This window comes from Stegodyphus dumicola, chromosome X1 (genome assembly GCF_044657685.1).
Source record: "Stegodyphus dumicola isolate Sdum_Otavi_A_Nest chromosome X1, ASM4465768v1".
NCBI classification, from domain to species: domain Eukaryota; kingdom Metazoa; phylum Arthropoda; class Arachnida; order Araneae; family Eresidae; genus Stegodyphus; species Stegodyphus dumicola.
This window is the reverse complement of record NC_140780.1, coordinates 44,963,635-44,986,165: the sequence shown is the minus strand read 5'-3', so window position 1 is coordinate 44,986,165 and position 22,531 is coordinate 44,963,635.

The following is a 22,531-nucleotide window of genomic DNA, read 5'->3' as shown; positions in this document are numbered from 1 at the left end:
ACCTTCTTCATCTATTTTAATTCTTGATAGGGCATCTGCTACGATATTTTCCTTTCCGGGGGTATGCTTGATTACCAGATTATACTCTTGTAGCTTGAGTGCCCATCTTATTAACCTTGGGGATAAGTTTTTCCCTGAGTACAATCTAGTCACCGCCGCATGATCAGAGTACACTGTTATTGGCGCCTTTCCAAAATAGACTCGGAACTTTTGCACTGCTAACAGAACTGCAAGTGCCTCTCTCTCGGTCGCGGAATAGTTTCTTTGTGTTTGATTTAAAGTTCGGCTAAAAAATGCCACGGGTTGCTGACTTTGCGAAAGTACCGCTCCTACCGCATAATCCGAAGCATCCGCTGAAATTTCTAAATTCTCATCCTTTTCAGGAAATTTCAACACAGGGGCTTGCGTTAATGCTTGTTTTAATTTTTCGAAAGCACGATTGGCTTCGGCCGTCCACGAGAATCTTGCCTTTTTCCTTTTTAATTTTAACAATGGTTCAGCAATAGCTGCAAAATCTTTTATAAAGGATCTATAATATGAACAAAGTCCTAGAAAAGAAGAGAGCTTCTTCGCCGTGTGTGGAGTCGGATACTTTTGTACAGCAATTATTTTTGATTCGTCTGTCTCGATTCCTTTCTGAGATATTTTGTAACCTAAATATTTTAATTCAGGGGATGCAAATTTGCACTTTTCGACATTAACTTTTAGACCGGCCTCATTTAATAAAGAAAACACCTGTCTTAAATCCTGTACATGTTGGTCGAGATTATCACTAGTAATAATGATATCGTCTAAATAGATAAATGTGGACTTTCCAAGAACAGGCCTTAACACAATGTCCATACATCGCTGAAATGTTGCCGGTGCCCCTGAAAGGCCAAACGGCATACGCAGAAATTCATAAGTGCCAGACTTGGTTATAAAAGCAGTCTTAGGCACGTCCTCAGGCCTAACCCCTATTTGAAAATAACCAGTCGTTAAGTCTAAAGTCTATATATATTTGGTCGATGTTATGTTCCTTAGAATTTCTTCAATAATAGGTAACGGATATACCGGATATTTAGTTATTGAGTTTAATTTACGGTAGTCAATCGCGAACCACCTTTTTGGATGTGTCAATGGATAGTCATTATTTTTCTTACATAAAACCACCGGGCTAGCATAACTACTTGAGATGGGCGTTATGATCGTTTTACGTAGCATATCGGTGATATGCCATTCTATAATTTTTTCCTTATTCTTATCATACCGGTATGCTTTGTGGCGAACTGGCATTGAATCTCCGGTGTCAATACTATGGTTAGTAACCTGAGTAAATCCTGGAATATCACTAAATAACGAAGCAAATTCACTTACCACTTGTCGGATTCTTCGTTGCTCTTCATTAGGCAGGTGGTCAAGGTTTAACATCGGCGGTGCAGCCTTTTCTTCTCGAACTGGTTTCATCGTCAGCTTAAGGGACGCTTCATTAAAATCCAGCGTTGCTTGTGCCTCTGAAAGAAAATCTATTCCTAAGATAATATGTGCTTTCAGATTCTTTACTATGAAAAACATAACCTTTACTTGTTCGTCCTTGATACGGATGTATAGCGGTAATTTACCTATGCACTTACATCTTTCTCCTTGCGCAGCTAACACTGTCGTATTATCCGAATTATATATATGCGATATTTACGAAAATACTTCCTAAAAAAATCTTCTGCCACACAGGAACACTGCGCGCCTGTATCCAGGAGTGCGGTGGCTGGGATATTATTCACCAACACTTCAATCTTCGGAAGAGTCAAATTTTTCACCATTACTGTATTTAACTTGAAGGAAGAGGGGTTTTCTTAACCTTCGGATTTTTGCACCCTCCCGTCAGCAGAAATCCGTTTTAGTTTAAATCATTTTTCATTTCCATGCTTTCCTTCTTTTTCCACTGGCCTTGAGACTTTTTTCCTGGATTGCTATTGAACTGTCGACGTTCGCCGGCTGTTTTTGGATGCTCGGGTTTCCTTGCCCACTGATTCGTTTTTGCTTCCGTAGCCGTGTGCTTGACTTTGCTGTGGTCTTGGCGCACCAAATTGGTTTCGTTTTTCATACTGGCGTCTTCTTTCAATGTCCGCCGTTCTTCTACTTTCAAACTGGATTGCTAGCTCAAATAATTTTTCCAGTGTAGTCGGATTCCTTAATTCAATAAAGTCTTGTACTTGGGGAAGTAACCTCGGCAAAATCACTTGAATTATCTCAGGATCCGGACGGTTTCCATACAAGAGTTTGAAGACGTGAATTTTTATTAAAATAAAGCTTGAGAGATTTTCGATTCTTTGCTGATATATGCTGATTTGTTCCGTTTCTAATTTCGCACGATCCCTTACGACAGGAAAGGCTTTTACTAGGGCAGTCTTGAAATTCTCGTAAGTATAGGTGGGATTTCCTGCTTGACCCAAGAGACTTCTGCCTATACATTTGAACCAGTTAAGCGCTTGGCCCCTCAAAGCGCTGGTAGCTAAGGTAACTTTTTGAAACTCGTGCACGGGGTAGAGCATGAAGTGGTCATCCAATTTTTCCAAAAAACTGGTTACCGGTGAGTTTCCATTAAATGTTGCTTCTGGTTTCATCGAAGCGCGCATGGTCTGGACGATGTAACCAAATCCTTCCAGGGCGGCAGCTGGCATTTCTGGATTCTGAGCCGCTTCTGCAGGCAGCACAGGTTCTTCTTGAAACTCGGCCATAGTTATTCTTCTTCGTTTGGCGCCACTATCAGGTTCAATGTTCCGTCTTACTTTCTTTGGGAACATGCACAGACCTGACTCGGAACAGGGAGCTTACGAAAGCTATGTTCAATAAATGTGGGAAGTAGACAATATACACAGGAAGGGTATACGAAACCCTTTATTTTTCACTCTTTACAATAATTTCCGTACTTCGGAATACAGAGACCAACTACTTGTGGTCTGAACGTAAGAATATAAAAATATAACTAAACTCTAACTTAAATTTGGAATAATCAACAAGGGCCTACGTGTAAGATTGGCCGGATATTAACAGGAAGCCGTATGTAGTACAGAGAACTGTTAACACTACAATACGTTTAAAATTATCACGAGGATTAAACCTCTGGCCTGGAAGGCAAACAGCAACCGAGTAAACCTTCTAAGGCAAGCGGCCTGCTTCGACTAACTCCTTCCTCTCCCTCGCTTGGCAAAAAGCCACAACTTAAGTACTTGGCGTTCGCTAGACAAATTTTGCATAAATAAGTTAACGCTTTTAATTCTGGCCGGAAGTAGAAAATAAGAAGTGATAGTAAAGATTTAAAATAAAATAAACGTTAGTAAAACTTAAGATCCTTACAGTATTTTCGTGATGTTGATGAAACACCTGAAACACTAGAACTACATTGTTTTTGTGATTCATCTCAAAGTTCTTACGGAGCAGCAGTGTACGTGAAATTCCGTAGCTTAAAATATTGTGGAACAAGTTTAGTGATAGCCAAGAGCAGAGTGACACCCCTGAAAAAATTATCTTTACCAAGACTCGAGCTCATGGCAGCAGTGTTAGGTGCAAGACTTGTAACTACAGTCCGTGTGTATTTTCCTCAAGCTAAGATTCATTTATGGACAGATTCTCTTATTGTGCTTCATTGGATAAAGAACTCACCACGGCGATGGAAAACATTCGTACATAATCGAGTGTCTGAAATTCAAGACAAAACATCCCCGAGCATGTGGCATCATTGTCCTGGCTCAGATAATCCGGCCGATAAAATCACACGTGGTGTTAAAGTGAGTGATCTTGTAGTAGATCAAGTGTGGTGGCATGGACCTCCATGTCTTCATCAAGATGAAATAAATTGGCCTAAAGTGAACGAGCATTGTAACATAGTAGATAGTGTTGAAGAAAGAGTTGTGACTCAAGTTACTAGCAGTGTTCAACCTTTACAACCTGTGTTAAAAATAGAAAACTTTAGTGACTTAGGTAAACTTTTAAGAGTCACGTCATATGTATTTAGATTCATTAATAATTTAAAGTCACAGAATAGAGTGATTGGTCCTGTGACCAAAAATGAAATATGTAATGCTATGTGTTATTGGATTATCTTATCACAAGGTGAGTATTTGTTTGAAGAGTTGAATGATGTTAAATGTAAAAAACCATTGTCTCATAATTCCAAATTGTTTGGGTTAAATCCAGTAATGGATGAAAAGAGTTGTTTAAGAGTTGGAAGTAGATTAGTGAAACCATCATTAGATGTCGATTAATATTACTAAATAATTATTTTTCTCGTTTAATTATTTTGAATTGTCACGAAAAGGTACTTCATAGTGGTGTAAATGAAACTTTAGTGCAAGTAAGAGGGAAATTTTGGATTTTAAAAGCTAGACGTTTTGTAAAATCTGTGTTACATGATTGTAGATTTTGTAAAAAATATAATGCTAAAGCTGGACACGAGATATCGGCTCCTCTTCCAGCTGACCGAGTGGAGAAAGCTCAACCATTTGAGAAAAGTGGCATAGATTTCGCTGGCCCTTTGTATTTAAAGGATGGTACAAAAGTGTATATTTCATTGTTTACCTGTGCAGTGACTCGAGGAGTCCATTTAGAATTGTTATCAAATTTATGTGCAGAGTGTTTCATTCAAGCCTTACGTAGATTGTTTGCACGTAGGGGTATTTGTAGAGTTATATATTCTGATAATGCTAAAACCTTTAAAACTGCTGATCGTGAATTAAAATATTTGTATAAATTATGTAAAGATGAAAAGGTTCTAAATTTCCTTGGTAAAAATGGGTTTGAATGGAAATTTATTGTAGAAGGTGCTCCTTGGTGGGGCGGATTCTGGGAACGTTTGGTAAGATCTTTAAAAACTTGTTTAAAACATATCTTAGGTAAAGCTTCTTTATATTATGAAGAACTGTATACTGTCTTAGTTGAAGTTGAAGCTGTTATTAATTCTAGACCTATAAAGTATGTATAAAATGAACCAAATGAACCTGATCCTCTTTCACCATCTCATTTTATAACTGGATCTAGATTAACTGTTTTACCTTCACCTGAATATAAACTAGAATCTACAAGATCTCAGTTAATTAAAAAATGGAAGCATAGGCAATTAATATTAGAGCATTTTTGGAAAAGGTTTTATAAAGAATATTTGTTAGAATTAAGATAAGTCATGTTTTCAAAAACTCCAAAGAATTCTCCCGTGTTTAAAATTAATGATGTTGGACTTGTACGAGAAGATAATGTGAAACGCTGTAACTGGAAGATAGGTAGGATTAAGGAATTATTTCACGGAAGAGGTGATAGAATTAGATCTTGTGATATTCAGTTAGATAAGGGTGTTGTTAGAAGACCAAATGAAAGACTTTATAATCTTGAAGTTCAGTAAAATTGATGCATTCGTTTACGGATACATGGGGGGGGAGTGTTAAGTTTAGGATTATATATCTTTAGATGGCGGTAGTGTTTGTTTGTAGAAAGAAACTGTGATGTCAATTATGTATATGTTTCTGTTCGTCTTTGGTGTTCGTGAATAAACGTTGTGTGGTATAACGCTCCTCTGTTTATTAGAGATTTACACATATTTTGTTTAATCAGAATGGATGTTTCCTCGGCCATCCGGAAGATAGAAAAGATAAGATAATTTTTTTTTTTTGCCTTTATAGAGAATTTAGAAATATTAATTTTGAGTGAGAATCTAGAATTTCGTTTCCACTAGAAGGTTTCATAAATACATTATATTTACTTTTACATTTACCCTTTGAAGTTAAATAAATATCACAATCTCGACCTAGTTTTTGCGGTTTGAAACATGATTCTTCTTGTTTAATTGCAATATGTGTCATCAATTCTCAATCAAATAAACCGATTATTTCATCTGATGCAATTAATTCACATAATAATTTAAAATCACTCACTTAGCGCATCTGACAACAATACTCAAATGTAGCATTTCATCTTGACGCAAATTAAACATAGCTTTCTGTAATCTTTTTTTTTTTTTTTTTTTTTTTTTTTTTGTAATTTTTACGCTTTTTGAAAACTGTATAACACTCTTGTGGCGTTGTCTGAAATTCTTTCAACACTATTGTACTAAGCTTATCATAATTCCGCATGTCTTCTTCAGTCAAATAAACTATTAAATTATTCGCTCTCACCCAGAATATTCAAAATAATTTCCGATTTTAGCTCATCTGGTTTAAACGCTTTCTCAAGGGACTGGAAAAAAAGATTAAATGACTTTACTCTCGAAGGTACTGGCAAAGAATATGTATTGTTAAGAACAAGGTGGTTAGAATTGAACAAGGAGGAGGCTATTCTAACCTCCTTGGTTAAGAAGGAAAACTTCTTCGCAGCAAAAGTGGCTCGGCTGCCCATGAGCGAAATATCTGTCTCCACAGCGCCAAAGTTCGAAGCCGGCGTCGAAGTTCGAAGGTCACGTTTATCAAGAGTCCATAAAACGAATATCGTTATAATTTTCTTTAACCTTTGAAGGAAAAGAAAATATTTTTTCGCGCAAGTAAATTAAATTTATAGGTTAGTTATTTTGAGTCCACCCCCCCCAAAAAAAAAGAAGTGCAAGAATCTGAATCTAAATTATTACAAAAAGTAAAAGAAGAAACGTTTTGTCGGAGAGATCGGAGATCATCATTCGTTAAGTGGTGTTTGATTAACATGAAATTTGAATGTTAACTTCTGGTCGAGATTAACACCTAGATATTTTACTTGGTGGTCACGTGACACGATTTGTCCGTCCATCGTAATTTCTTCTCAGTCTTGAGGGATATTTCCTTTTTTAAAGTAAATCACTTTTGATTTTTCGGGGTTAATTTTAATTTTCCATCCTTTAAACCAGGGTGAAATGTAATTAGTGGCATTCTATAGTTTATTTCTTGCATGATACGGATTAAGTGAGTGACATAAAAGTGCCGTGTCATCGGCATAGCATGCAGTGAGAATATTTTTAATATTAGGAAGATCATTAGTATATAAATTATAGAGAAGCGGGGAAATTACCGACCCTTGTGGTAAACCCGCGTGAATTTTTCTTGTGGTGGAATAGTTATCTTGAATCTTAACTTGAAAATTTCTGTTCTTTAAAAAATCAGCGATTAGATGGATGATGGCAGGTGGGAAATTATAGTTCATCAGCTTAATCATAAGACCGTGATGCCAAATTTTATTGAAGGCTTTCTCTACATCCATAAAAATAGCAGCAACTACTTCCTTTCTATTAAAATTTTCACCTATGAATTCTACGATTCGGGCAATCTGCTGAGTCGTTGAGAATCCCTGGCGAAATCCAATTTGATGGTCTTTGATGATGTTATTTTCATTAATAAAAGTGGTGAGTCGATACTCGGTAAGCTTTTCGAAAAGTTTGGCAATTGCAGGCAGAAGACTGATCGATCTAAAGTTACTTGTGAGACTTCCAGCTTTGCCAGGCACTTTAATGACAGTTAGAATGGTGTGTTTCCAATTTTTTTGGGAATATATCAAGTCTTAAACATGTGTTAAAAATATTCGTAATAAGGATGATGCCTTTCTTTGGGAGGTATTGCAGGGCCTTATTAGTGATATTGTCATATCCAGATGCTTTCTTTGGATTAAGTTTCTTTATAATTTTCTGTATTTCTTTGGGAGAAGTCGGGTTGTTTTGATTTTGAGGATCTTTGCAGAGGAAATCGGTCACGTGATTGATAATATTAATATCATTCGGGTGTGGGAAATTATTTATATTAAACTGTTGTTCATAGTTATCAGCGAAAAGGTTGACAATTTTCTTATGATCGTAAATTTTGGTATTATTATCATCCAGAATCGGTCCAATATTGGAGGGAGTGCTTCGGAGAGCTTTAGCAACTTTCCACACAGAATGGTCGGTGTGCGAAAGACTTTCAATGAAGTTATCCCAGCAATTATTTCTGTACTGTTGGATAAGTTTTCTGAGGTTTCGGTTGGCAGTATTAAATCTTCTTTTGTCTTGGGTGGAGTGAGAACGTTGATAAATTTTTCTTAGTCTATTTTTCTCTGTAATTTTCTGTCTAATAATGTGTGGGACCGTATAATTAGTCTGTTTTGGAATAAATTTGGCGTAGTTGATGGCTTCGTTGATTTTACTGCTAAGATAGACTGTGGCATCATGAATTTCGCTTTTATTAGTCATTTTAGTGGTAGCAGATATGTTTTCTTCAAGGTGTTAAGCATAGTTTTCCCAATTAATGCGGCACTTTATAGGCGGAAGACCATGCTTTAAGCCATACAAAGTGAAGCGTACTGGTAGGTGATCTGAAGAAAGTTCATTATCCACTTGGAGAAAAGGTATTTGAGGAACATTGAAGGTAATTAAGATGTCTAATACATCAGAAGTATTTGAGATTTGATGAAGATGCGTAGGTTCATCTGGACCATAAATGTTGATATCAGGGTTGTTGATGATGTAATTATTAAGAATAATTCCGTCTGGATTATTTCGCCTGGAGTTCCAGTTAGCGTCCTTACAATTTAGGTCCCCCGCAATAATAGTTGGATAACTTGAGAATATAGTCAAGATCTTGAGTGTTGAGGCTATTGTTGGGTGGCTTATAAACAGCAATGATGAGATATTCTTTATTATCACTGTTCAAAATAGATACACTTGCTTCAAAGCTCATAAGGGGAAGAGGAAAGATGGCACTGTTCAGACATTTTTCATGAGAATAGCTGTACCGCCACCACGATTATGAAGACGGTCAGATCTATAGATGTTGTAGTTGGGAATTTTAAATTTGTCATTTGATTTGTGGTGGGTTTCACTTCATAAAATTACATCCAGACTGTGCTGGTTGATGTAGTTTTGAATTTCAATTTTTTGATTTTTAATACCATTACTATTATAAAATATAAACTTGGCATAATTAATATGTTGCATGGTATTTGGATTAGCCGTATGGGCGTAATTATTGGCCGATGCTATTCGCACCACCGGTGCGATTAGCCGCTTAAGCTATTCGCACCAACATTAAGCACGCATGCGCATTGAGTTGTAAAAGGCGGGTTTCTACCTTGGTGTAGTTTATCATTTTTTAAGCGTTGGCGACTTTCAAAAGTTTAGAATGGAAAATGGGTTCCTTTTCTTATAAAAAGAAGGAACGCATTTCCTTTTATTAAAGTATATATAAAAAAGGCAGATTTTTATGTTCTCAATGTTTATCCTTTTCCTGAACGGTTTGAATACTTTAAATGACTGATTTAAAGGGGGGGGAATCGTGCTGACATTTTTTATTCTTCTTAGAATACATTTAGCTTATCAGGTTCAATGTTTCTTCTAACCTTCTTCGGAAACATACAATGACCTGACTAGAACAGAGAGCTTACTAAAGCTATGTTCACTAATTGTAGTAAGTAGACAGGATACAGACGAAGGGTATACAAAACCCTTTATTTTTCTTTATATACAATGACTTCCGTACTTCGGAATACAATGACCCTCCACTCGGGGTCTAACGTAAAAGGTATAAAAATAAAACTAAACTCTAATTTAACTTTAGAATTACACACGTGTAAGATTGGCCTTATAATAACAGGAAGCGTATGTAGCACAGAGACTGTGAACACTACAATACGTTTAATTTATCAAGAGGATTAAAACCTCTGGCCTAGAAGGCAAATAGCAACTGCGTAACTTCTAAGGTAAGCGGCCTGCTTCGAACTCACTGCTTCCTCTCTCCTGCTTGGCAAAAAGGCCACACTTAAATACTTGGCGTTCGCCAGACAACTTTGCATAGAATCCTTCACGCTTATAATTCTAGCTGGAAGTAGAAAATAAGAAGTGATAGTAAAGATTTAAAATAAAATAAACGTTAGTAAAACTTAAGATCCTTACATACTTCCCGCCAGAGTTAATTTGTTTGAAACTGAGGTATAAACGACCTTGTTGAAAACTTTTAGCTCTAAAAACTAACGCGAGGCCAACCTTTTACAATCATAACTTAGCTAGAAACTAGAAAATTTAAAAGAAAGAAATTTGTTACAATAGCAGCTCCCGGGATATACAACAATCTTTTTTTTTTTTTTTTCGTCTGTACAGCATCTAAACAGGAGCTTTATTCAATTCTGGTTCCTTCCAGAGATCTGGAAGGAAAACTAGTTTAATGAAATGTTACAGAATGACATTGCAATTAACATATAGAATATACTTCTCTTAACATTCTTATTTCATTCATGACTATTTTAATTATCTCTCCCCGTGCTCTCTGACATGTGTTGTAAAAGAACACCAAACACGTATGTGTTTCTGTCTACGTGTGCCACACTTCCTCCTACAATCAAAACACTAACGTGTTAAAATTCAACATACCAAGACCTCGTAACACACCCTAATTTCAACTCTTAAACCCTGAGGTACTATTCTAAAAGTGGCTAACTCTGAAGTGTAGCGTCAGAGAGCCTAACTACATCATTCAACCTTTAACACATATTCACCATGATTTAGTCTTTTTACAGTCACACGAATAAAAAAAAAATTAACATTACTTTCACTTTTACCATATCACGGTATTTCTTAACATTTAAAATAACAGTTCACATTGTATATAAGAACATATTAACATGCCGTTAATTTTATACATTTGAAAACATACATTAGTAGTACATTGTTAACTTCTATTCTTTTCAAAGCAAGTGCCAATTCTTTCTACATTGAAATAATACATTTCAAAAAGTCTTTCAGACTAAAACTTCTTTCTTGCCAGAATGTTTTAAATAATATTTATACAATAACTTTTTACAATATTTAAGTATTTACACAACGCTATTATACATCAACTTTAGTTTTACGCGCGAGTAATTGAAAAACATAATACCAAAATCGGTAACAACTCATTTCTCGCCCTTTTGGCGATAAAGGTAGACCTCGCATGAGGTAAAACTTCTTGAAATCTGTCACTTGCAGTAACAATGAAAGATTAACTTAAGTTTGCAAAGTAACATAAAATTTTACTTATCTTTGTGATATTCGGACATTCTTTTCTGGGCCCAGTCTTGAAAGGTAGTGCAGATTGTTGTTTGATTTATCCTCCTTCTTGTACGGGCTAGCCCTTCAGTGCCTTCCTCTAGATGCTTTCTTTTCTCTCCAGTTCGGTCACCCTTGAATACCTTCTTTTTCGCCTCTGCGTGTGGTCTTGGCCGTTTGATGGCAGCTGGTCTTGGCGGAACCGGGAGACTTCTTTCGCTTTCCTTCTTGGACCTCGTTCCTGGCCGTTCAAATTTTCCTTGTAACTTTTCCTCCGCCGCTGGTGGCCCTTCCGCAGTTCGGCGACATTTGCTGCGGAGAGTCCTGTCGGATGAGTAGATCTTCCGTTTTAGAGCCGGGTTATAGTTGCCGTCATTTCTCCTGGTTCTCTTTGCATACGTCGTCCTTCTCCCTTCTTCATTCTGGGGGTGTTCGCGAGCTGTCTTTTCTGGACGGTGGAACGGCTTCTTTTTCTTGCTACCTTCAATTTTCCCGCGGGGAAACTTTCTTTTCACTTGCTCCTGCCTCTTAATGGCTTGCCCTTGTACTTGTCGTTTTTCCACCTCTGGAGCTTGTGCCTGCGGTGTCTGCCGTGCCGGATCCTGCAAAAGATCTGAAAATATTTGCATTTTATTACGATCATAGTAGGGTTTGATTTGATCAATGTTTGCGGAGCAGGTTTCACCATTTCTCGCTTTTAACACTACTACAGCGTGAGTTATTTTTTCTATGACATATGGTCCTTCAAATCGTGGAAAAAATTTGGCAATTTTATCTTCTGGTGCTGAAGAAAGTGAATGCTTAATTTTTAAAACTTCATCCCCTACTTTATAAGTTACTCCCCGTCGTTTCAAGTCATAATATAGTTTCTGTTTTCTCTGTGCTACTTCAGTATTCTTCTTTGCTTCCTTAATTAGTTTTTCTATATCACCCATTTTAAATTCTGGGGCTCTTTGTTGCACATAAAATAATTTATCTAACGGCGTTATAATCTTTCTGCCTAAAAATAACTCAGCAGGAGTTTTGCCCGTTGTATCATGTTTTGCGGTCCTAAGGGCGAAAGCAAATTCATTGACATAGTTATCCCAGCTTTTATGAAAATTTTAACATAACTACGGATAATTTTCACTATATTTCTATTGACCCGTTCCGCTATATTTGATTGCGGCCGATACGGGACCATTTTTAAATGACGTATGCCCAGATTTTGGCACATGTCTTCAAATACATTACTTACAAATTGAGGACCATTATCCGATATAACTTTTAGGGGCGCCCCATATTTTAAAATATATTTATTTAAAATAGAATCAGTAACTAATTTCGCGGAGGCTCGTTTTAAGGGAACAATTTCGGTCCACTTACTAAAATGATCAACCATAACAAGGAGATAGCGACTTTTATTTAACTGACTTTTTGGGAAAGGGCCCAATAAATCGATGCCAATTATTTCATTTGGAAATTCGGATTTAATATTATTTAGAAACCCGGCCGGGCGGAAATTAATATAATTAACTGCTTGACATGTTGGGCAGGACTGGACATACGCCCTTGTTAACTTTTGCAGTTCAGGAAAATAGACTGCCTCGCGTACGCGTTGGATAGTTTTTCGAATACCAGCATGAGAAGCTAAAGGGCTGTCATGGAGCTCCTGCAGGATATTTAATCTAAGACTAGCTGGGATAACAGGTCGAAATTCGTTGTTGGAATTTGTAGTTTTTGTATAAAATAATAGACCATCTATTAGTTCGTAATGGGCCGCCCTATTTCTTATCGCCACAATTTCTTGGTGGCTAAAATTTTCAGGATCATTTAAATACTCATAAATGCTTCCAAACTCAGGATCCTTACCCAGTTCGGTTATTACAGTTTCTCGGGAATTTATTGTACATGCGAGCATTGCCACCTTTATGGTATTACCTTCTTCATCTATTTTAATTCTTGATAGGGCATCTGCTACGATATTTTCCTTTCCGGGGGTATGCTTGATTACCAGATTATATTCTTGCAGCTTGAGTGCCCATCTTATTAACCTTGGAGATAAGTTTTTCCCTGAGTACAATCTAGTTACCGCCGCATGATCAGAGTACACTGTTATTGGCGCCTTTCCAAAATAGACTCGGAACTTTTGCACTGCTAACAGAACTGCAAGTGCCTCTCTCTCGGTCGCGGAATAGTTTCTTTGTGTTTGATTTAAAGTTCGGCTAAAAAATGCCACTGGCTGCTGACTTTGCGAAAGTACCGCTCCTACCGCATAATCCGAAGCATCCGCTGAAATTTCTAAATTCTCATCCTTTTCAGGAAATTTCAACACAGAGGCTTGCGTTAATGCTTGTTTTAATTTTTCGAAAGCACGATTGGCTTCGGCCGTCCACGAGAATCTTGCCTTTTTCCTTTTTAATTTTAACAATGGTTCAGCAATAGCTGCAAAATTTTTTATAAAGGACCTATAATATGAACAAAGTCCTAGAAAAGAAGAGAGCTTCTTCGCCGTGTTTGGAGTCGGATACTTTTCTACAGCAATTATTTTTGATTCGTCTGTCTCTATTCCTTTCTGAGATATTTTGTAACCTAAATATTTTAATTCAGGGGATGCAAATTTGCACTTTTCGACATTAACTTTTAGACCGGCCTCATTTAATAAAGAAAACACCTGTCTTAAATCCTGTACATGTTGGTCGAGATTATCACTAGTAATAATGATATCGTCTAAATAGATAAATGTGGACTTTCCAAGAACAGTTCTTAACACAATGTCCATACATCGCTGAAATGTTGCCGGCGCCCCTGAAAGGCGAAATGGCATACGCAAAAATGCATAAGTGCCAGACTTGGTTATAAAAGCAGTCTTAGGCACGTCCTCAGGCCTAAGCCCTATTTGAAAATAACCAGTCGTTAAGTCTAAAGTCGTCATATATTTGGTGGATGTTATGTTCCTTAGAATTTCTTCAAGAATAGGTAACGGATATACCGGATATTTAGTTATGGAGTTTAATTTACGGTAATCAATTGCGAGTCTCCACCTTTTTGGATGTGTCAAAGGATAGTCATTATTTTTCTTACATAAAACCACCGGGCTAGCATAACTACTTATGATGGGCGTTATGATCTTTTACGTAGCATATCGGTGATATGCCATTCTATAATTTTTTCCTTATTCTTATCATACCGGTATGCTTTCTGGCGAACTGGCATTGAATCTCCGGTGTCAATACTATGGTTAGTAACCTGAGTAAATCCTGGAATATCACTAAATAACGAAGCAAATTCACTTACCACTTGTCGGATTCTTCCTTGCTCGTCATTAGGCAGGTGGTCAAGATTTAACATCGGCGGTTCAGCCTTTTCTGCACGAACTGGTTTCATTGTCAGCTTAAGGGACGCTTCATTAAAATCCAGCGTTGCTTGTGCATCTGAAAGAAAATCTATTCCTAAGATTATATTGCAGATTCTTTACTATAAAAAACATCACCTTTCCATGTTCGTCCTTGATACGGACATACAGCGGTACTTTACCTATACACTTACATTTTTCTCCTTGCGCCGCTAACACTGTCGTATTATCCGAATTATATATGCGGTATTTCCGAAAATACTTCCTAAAAAATCTTCTGCCACACAGGAACACTGCGCGCCTGTATCCAGGAGTGCGGTGGCTGGGATATTATTCACCAACACTTCAATCTTCGGAAGAGTCAAATTTTTCACCATTACTGTATTTAACTTGAAGGAAGAGGGGTTTTCTTAACCTTCGGATTTTTGCACCCTCCCGTCAGCAGAAATCCGTTTTAGTTTAAATCATTTTTCATTTCCATGCTTTCCTTCTTTTTCCACTGGCCTTGAGACTTTTTTCCTGGATTGCTATTGAACTGTCGACGTTCGCCGGCTGTTTTTGGATGCTCGGGTTTCCTTGCCCACTGATTCGCTTTGCTTCCGTAGCCGTGTGCTTGACTTTGCTGTGGTCTTGGCGCACCAAATTGGTTTCGTTTTTCATACTGGCGTCTTCTTTCAATGTCCGCCGTTCTTCTACTTTCAAACTGGATTGCTAGCTCAAATAATTTTTCCAGTGTAGTCGGATTTCTCAATTCAATAAAGTCTTGCACTTGGGGTAGTAACCTCGGCAAAATCACTTGAATTATTTCAGGATCCGGACGGTTTCCATACAAGAGCTTGAAAACGTGAATTTTTCTTAAAATAAAACTGGAGAGGTTTTCCATTCTTTGTTGATATATACTGAAAAGTTCTGTTTCTAATTTCGCACGATCCCTTACAACAGGGAAGGCTTTTAGTAGGGCAGTCTTGAAATTTTCGTAGGTATAGGTGGGACTTCCTGCTTGACCCAAGAGACTTCTGCCTATACATTTGAACCAGTTAAGCGCTTGGCCCCTCAAAGCGCTGGTAGCTAAGGTAATTTTTTGAAATTCGTGCACGGGGTAGAGCATGAAGTGGTCATCCAATTTTTCCAAAAAACTGGTTACCGGTGAGTTTCCATTAAATGTTGCTTCTGGTTTCATCGAAGCGCGCATGGTCTGGACGATGTAACCAAATCCTTCCAGGGCGGCAGCTGGCATTTCTGGATTCTGAGCCGCTTCTGCAGGCAGCACAGGTTCTTCTTGAAACTCGGCCATGGTTATTCTTCTTCGTTGGGCGCCACTATCAGGTTCAATGTTCCGTCTTACCTTCTTCGGGAACATGCAAGGACCTGACTCGGAACAGAGAGCTTACTAAAGCTATGTTCAGTAATTGTGGGAAGGATACACAAGAAGGGTATACAAAACCCTTTATTTTTCTCTATTTACAATAACTTCCGTACTTCGGAAATACACAGACCCGCAACTTGGGGTCAAAACGTAAAAGTATAAAAATAAAACTAAACTCTAATTTAACTTTAAAATAATATACGTGGAAGATTGGCCTTATATTAACAGGAAGCCGTATGTAGTACAGAGAACTGTGAACACTACAATACGTTTAAAAATTATCAAGAGGATTAAAACCTCTGGCCTGGAAGGCAACCAACAACCGAGTAAAACTTCTAAGGCAAGCGGCCTGCTTCGACTAACTCCTTCCTCTCTCTCGCTTGGCAAAAAGCCACAACTTAAGTACTTGGCGTTCGCCAGACAAATTTTGCATAAATAAGTTAACGCTTTTAATTCTGACCGGAAGTAGAAAATAAGAAGTGATAGTAAAGATTTAAAATAAAATAAACGTTAGTAAAACTTAAGATCCTTACAAGCTTTAAAGATGTGTTTTGCTCAATCATGCCTTTAATTCATTCCTGTTTGAAAAATTTCGTCCGATAAAAGATACTAAAAATTAGACAGCAGATTTCTGTGTAGAAAATTTAGACATGAAATAAGTTAAAAGCGAAAATATCAAATATTAAATGAATTATTCTGTATGCCTGCTTATTTTTTTTTATGGAATTCCTTGGCATTTTCAGGACACAAAAAGTACTTCAAAGAACTTTGAAATATTAGTACAAACACATTAATCAATTAAATTGAAATAAATAATGGGATGTAATTTAAAAAACAGTTATAATTTAATGTAAGGGATTTAGATTTAAAAATTTGCACACACAAATGATTTATCAGATTTTCTAAGGCTTTATTTCATAAATAACTTTAATTTTGAAATATGGCATTTAAACCTATAAACCTGCGTGGATACTGAAGAAGTGCTGAATATATAAGAATATTATCATTTTCAGTAAGTTTTCTTACTGAATAATAAATTCTGACAGTCCTATGCTATAAGAACAGGTCTAAGTTTGCATTTCTGTAGCCTTTTTGTCAATACACAAAAGATTTTATCTAATCATTTCCTGAACATTTTCATGTATGTAGATTTGTAAGGATCTTAAGTTTTACTAACGTTTATTTTATTTTAAATCTTTACTATCACTTCTTATTTTCTACTTCCGGCCAGAATTATAAGCGTAAAGGAGTTTATGCAAAGTTGTCTGGCGAACGCCAAGTATTTAAGTGTGGCCTTTTTGCCAAGCAGAAGAGAGGAAGCCGTGAGTTCGAAGCAGGCCGCTTACCTTAGAAGTTACGCAGTTGCTACTTTGCCTTCCAGGCCAGAGGTTTTAATCCTCTTGATAAATTAAACGTATTGTAGTGTTCACAGTCTCTGTGCTACATACGCTTCCTGTTATTATAAGGCCAATCTTATTCTAAAGTTAAATTAGAGTTTAGTTTTATTTTGATATCTTTTAAGTTAGACCCCGAGTGGAGGGTCATTGTATTCCGAAGTACGGAAGTCATTGTATATAAAGAAAAAAAATAAAGGGTTTTGTATACCCTTCGTCTGTATCCTGTCTACTTACTACAATTAGTGAACATAGCTTTAGTAAGCTCTCTGTTCTAGTCAGGTCATTGTATGTTTCCGAAGAAGGTTAGAAGAAACATTGAACCTGATAGTGGCGCCCGACGAAGAATAACCATGGCCGAGTTTCAAGAAGAACCTGTGCTGCCTGCAGAAACAGCTCAGAATCCAGAAATGCCAGCTGCCGCCCTGGAAGGATTTGGGTATATTGTCCAGACCATGCGCGCTTCGATGAAACCAGAAGGAACGTTTAATGGAAACTCACAGGTAACCAGTTTTTTGGAAAAATTGGATGACCACTTCATGCTCTACCCCGTGCACGAGTTTCAAAAAGTTACCTTAGCTACCAGCGCTTTGAGGGGCCAAGCGCTTAACTGGTTCAAATGTATCGGCAGAAGTCTCTTGGGTCAAGCAGGAAGTCCCACCTATACCTACGAAAATTTCAAGACTGCCCTACTAAAAGCCTTCCCTGTTGTAAGGGATCGTGCGAAATTAGAAACAGAACTTTTCAGTATATATCAACAAAGAATGGAAAACCTCTCCAGTTTTATTTTAAGAAAAATTCACGTTTTCAAGCTCTTGTATGGAAACCGTCCGGATCCTGAAATAATTCAAGTGATTTTGCCGAGGTTACTACCCCAAGTGCAAGACTTTATTGAATTGAGAAATCCGACTACACTGGAAAAATTATTTGAGCTAGCAATCCAGTTTGAAAGTAGAAGAACGGCGGACGTCGAAAGAAGACGCCAATATCAACAGCGAAACCAATTTGGTACGCCAAGACTACAGCAAACTCAAGCACATGGCTACGGAGAAAAAGCGAATCAGTGGGCAAGGAAACCCGAGCATTCAAAAACAGCCGGCGAACGTCGACAGTTCAATAGCAACCCAGGAAAAAAGTCTCAAGGCCAGTGGAGAAAGAAGGAAAGCACCGAAAGAAAAAATAATTTAAACTAAAACGGATTTCTGCTGACGAGAGGGTGCGGAAATCCGAAGGCCACGAAAACCCCTCTTCCTACAAGTTAAATACAGTAATGGTGAAAAATTTAACTCTTCCGAAGATTGAAGTGTTGGTAAATAATATCCCGGCCACCGCACTCCTGGATACCGGCGCGCAGTGTTCCTGTGTGGCAGAAGTCTTTTTTAGAAAGTATTTTCGCAAATACCACATATATAATGCGGATAATACAACAGTATTAGCGGCGCAAGGAGAACAATGTAAGTGCGTAGGTAAAGTACCTTTGTACATCCGTATCAAGGACGAACAAGTAAAGGTGATGTTTTTTATAGTAAAGAATTTGCAAGCACACTTAATACTAGGAATAGACTTTCTTTCACACGCACAAGCTACACTGGATTTTAATGAAGCGTCTCTTAAGCTGACGATGAAACCAGTGCGTGTAGAAAAGGTTGAACCGCCGAGGTTAAATCTTGACCACCTGCCTAATGACGAGCAAGATAGAATCCGACAAGTGGTAAGTGAATTTGCTTCCTTATTTAGTGATATTCCAGGATTTACCCAGGTTACTAACCATAGTATTGACACCGGAGATGCATTGCCAGTTCGTCAAAAACCATACCGGTATGATAAGAATAAGGAAAAAATTATAGAATGGCATATTACCGATATGCTACGTAAAAAGATCGTAACGCCTATCTCAAGTAGTTATGCTAGTCCGGTGGTTTTATGTAAGAAAAGTAATGATTATCCTTTGGAGCATCCAAAAAGGTGGAGATTCGCTATTGATTACCGTAAATTAAATTCCATAACGAAATATCCGGTATATCCGTTACCGATTATAGAAGAAATTTTAAGGAACATAAAATCAACCAAATTTATGACAACTTTAGACTTAACGAATGGTTATTTACAAATAGGGATCAGGCCTGAGGACGTGCCTAAGACTGCTTTTATAACCAAGTCTGGCACTTATGCATTTTTGCGAATGCCGTTTGGCCTTTCAGGCGCCCCAGCAACATTTCAGCGATGCATGGACATTGTGTTAAGACCTGTTCTCGGAAAGTCCACATTTATCTATTTAGACGATATCATTATTACTAGTGATAATCTCGACCAACATGTACAGGATTTAAGACAGGTGTTTTCTTTATTAAATGAGGCCGGTCTAAAAGTTAATGTCGAAAAGTGCAAATTTGCAGCCCCTGAATTAAAATATTTAGGTTACAAAATATCGCAAAAAGGGATCGAGAGAGATGAATCAAAAATAATCGCTGTACAAAAGTATCCGACTCCAAACACGGCAAAGAAGCTCTCTTCTTTTCTAGGACTTTGTTCATATTATAGGTCCTTTATAAAAGATTTTGCGGCTATCGCTGAGCCATTGTTAAAATTAAAAAGGAAAAAGGCAAGATTCTCGTGGACGGCCGAAGCCAATAGTGCTTTCGAAAAATTAAAACAAGCATTAACGCAAGCCCCTGTGTTGAAATTTCCTGAAAAGGATGAAAATTTAGAAATTTCAGCGGATGCTTCGGATTATGCGGTAGGAGCGGTACTTTCGCAAAATCAGCAGCCAGTGGCATTTTTTAGCCGAACTTTAAATCAAACACAAAGAAACTATTCCGCGACCGAGAGAGAGGCACTTGCAGTTCTGTTAGCAGTGCAAAAGTTCCGAGTCTATTTTGGAAAGGCGCCGATAACAGTATATTCTGATCATGCGGCGGTAACTAGATTGTACTCTGGAAAAAATTTATCCCCAAGATTAATAAGATGGGCACTCAAGCTGCAAGAATATAATCTGGTAATCAAGCATACCCCCGGAAAGGAAAATATCGTAGCAGATGCCCTGTCACGAATTAAATTAGACGAACAGGGTAATACCGTAAAAGTTGCAATGCTGACAGCGTGTACAATAAATTCCCGAGAAACTGTAATAACCGAACTGGGTAAGGATCCTGAGTTTGGAAGCATTTATGAGTATTTGAAGGATCCTGAAAATTTTAGCCACCAAGATATTGTGGCGATAAGAAATAGGGCGGCCCATTACGAACTAATAGATGGTCTATTATTTTATACAAAAACTACGAATTCCAACAACGAATTTCGACCTGTTATCCCAGCTAGTCTTAGATTAAATATCCTGCAAGAGCTCCATGACAGCCCTTTAGCTTCTCATGCTGGTATTCGAAAAACTACTCAACGCGTACGCGAGGCAGTCTACTTTCCTGAACTGCAAAAGTTAACAAGGGCGTATGTCCAGTCCTGCCCAACATGTCAAGCCGTTAATTATATTAATTTCCGCCCGGCCGGGTTTCTAAATAGTATTAAATCCGAATTTCCAAATGAAATAATCGGCATCGATTTATTGGGCCCTTTCCCAAAAAGTCAGTTAAACAAAAGTCGCTATCTCCTTGTTATAGTTGATCATTTTAGTAAATGGACCGAAATTGTTCCCTTAAAACGAGCCTCCGCGAAATTAGTTACCGATTCTATTTTAAATAAATATATTTTAAAATACGGGGCGCCCCTAAAAGTTATATCGGATAATGGTCCTCAATTTGTAAGTAATATATTTGAAGACATGTGCCAAAAACTGGGCATACGTCATTTAAAAATGGTCCCGTATCGGCCGCAATCAAATATAGCGGAACGGGTCAACAGAAATATAGTGAAAATTATCCGTAGTTATGTTAAAAATTTTCATAAAAGCTGGGATAACTATGTCAATGAATTTGCTTTCGCCCTTAGGACCGCAAAACATGATACAACGGGCAAAACTCCTGCTGAGTTATTTCTAGGCAGAAAGATTATAACACCGTTAGATAAACTATTTTACGTGCAACAAAGAGCCCCAGAATTTAAAATGGGTGATATAGAAAAACTAATAAAAGAAGCAAAAAAGAATACGGAAGTAGCACAAAGAAAACAAAAATTGTATTATGACTTGAAACGACGGGGAGTAACTTATAAAGTAGGGGATGAAGTACTAAAAATTAAGCATTCACTTTCTTCAGCACCAGAAGATAAAACTGCCAAATTTTTTCCACGCTTTGAAGGACCATATGTTATAGAAAAAATAACTCACGCTGTTGTAGTGTTAAAGGCAAGAAATGGTGAAACCTGTTCCGCAAACATTGACCAGATAAAACCCTACTATGATCGTAATAAAATGCAAATATTTTCAGATCTTTTGCAGGATCCGGCACGGCAGACACCGCAGGCACAAGCTCCAGAGGTGGGAAAACGACAAGTACAAGGGCAAGCCAATGAGAGACAGAAGCAAGTGAAAAGAAAATTGCCCCGCGGAAAAATTGAAGGTACAAAGAAAAAGAAGCCGTTCCACCGTCCAAAAAACAGAGTTCACGAACACCCCCAGAATGAAGAAGGGAGAAGGACGACGTATGTGGAAAAGACCGGGAGAAAGGACGGCAACTATAGCCCGGCTGTGAAACGGAAGATTGACTCATCCGACAGAACTCTCCGCAGCAAAAGTCGCCGAACTGCGGAAGGGCCATCAGCGGCGGAGGAAAAAGTACAAGAAAAATTTGAACGGCCAACAACGAGGTCCAAGCAGGATCACGACAGAAGTTTCCCGGTTCCACCAAGACCAGCTGCCTTCAAACGGCCAAGACCACAAGCAGAGGACAGAAGGAAGATGTTCAAGGGTGGCCGTAGTGGTGAAAAACGGAAGCTTCCAGAGGAAAGCACTGAAGGGCGAGCCCGTACAAGAAGGAGGATCAACCAAGCTACGGTCTGCAGCACCTTTAAAGATTGGGCCCAGAAAAGGATGTCTGAATATTACAAAGATAAGTAAAATTTTATGTTACTTTACAAACTTAAGTTAATCTTTCATTCTTACTGCAAGTGGCAGATTTCAAGAAGTTTTACCTCATGCGAGGTCTACCTTTATCGCCAAAAGGGCGAGAAATGAGTTGTGACCGATTTTCTTATTATGTTTTTCAATTACTCGCGCGTAAAACTAAAGTTGATGTATAATAGCGTTGTATAAAGACTTAAATATTGTAAAAAGTTATTGTATAAATTTTATTTAAAACATTCTAACAAGAAAAAAGTTTTAGTCTGAAAGACTTTTTGAAATGTAGTATTATTTCAATGTAGAAAGAATTGGCACTTGCTTTGAAAAGAATAGAAGTTAACAATGTACTACTAATGTATGTTTTCAAATGTGTAAAATTAACGGCATCTTGATATGTTCTTGTATACATGTGAACTGTTATTTTGAATGTTTAGAAATACCGTGATAT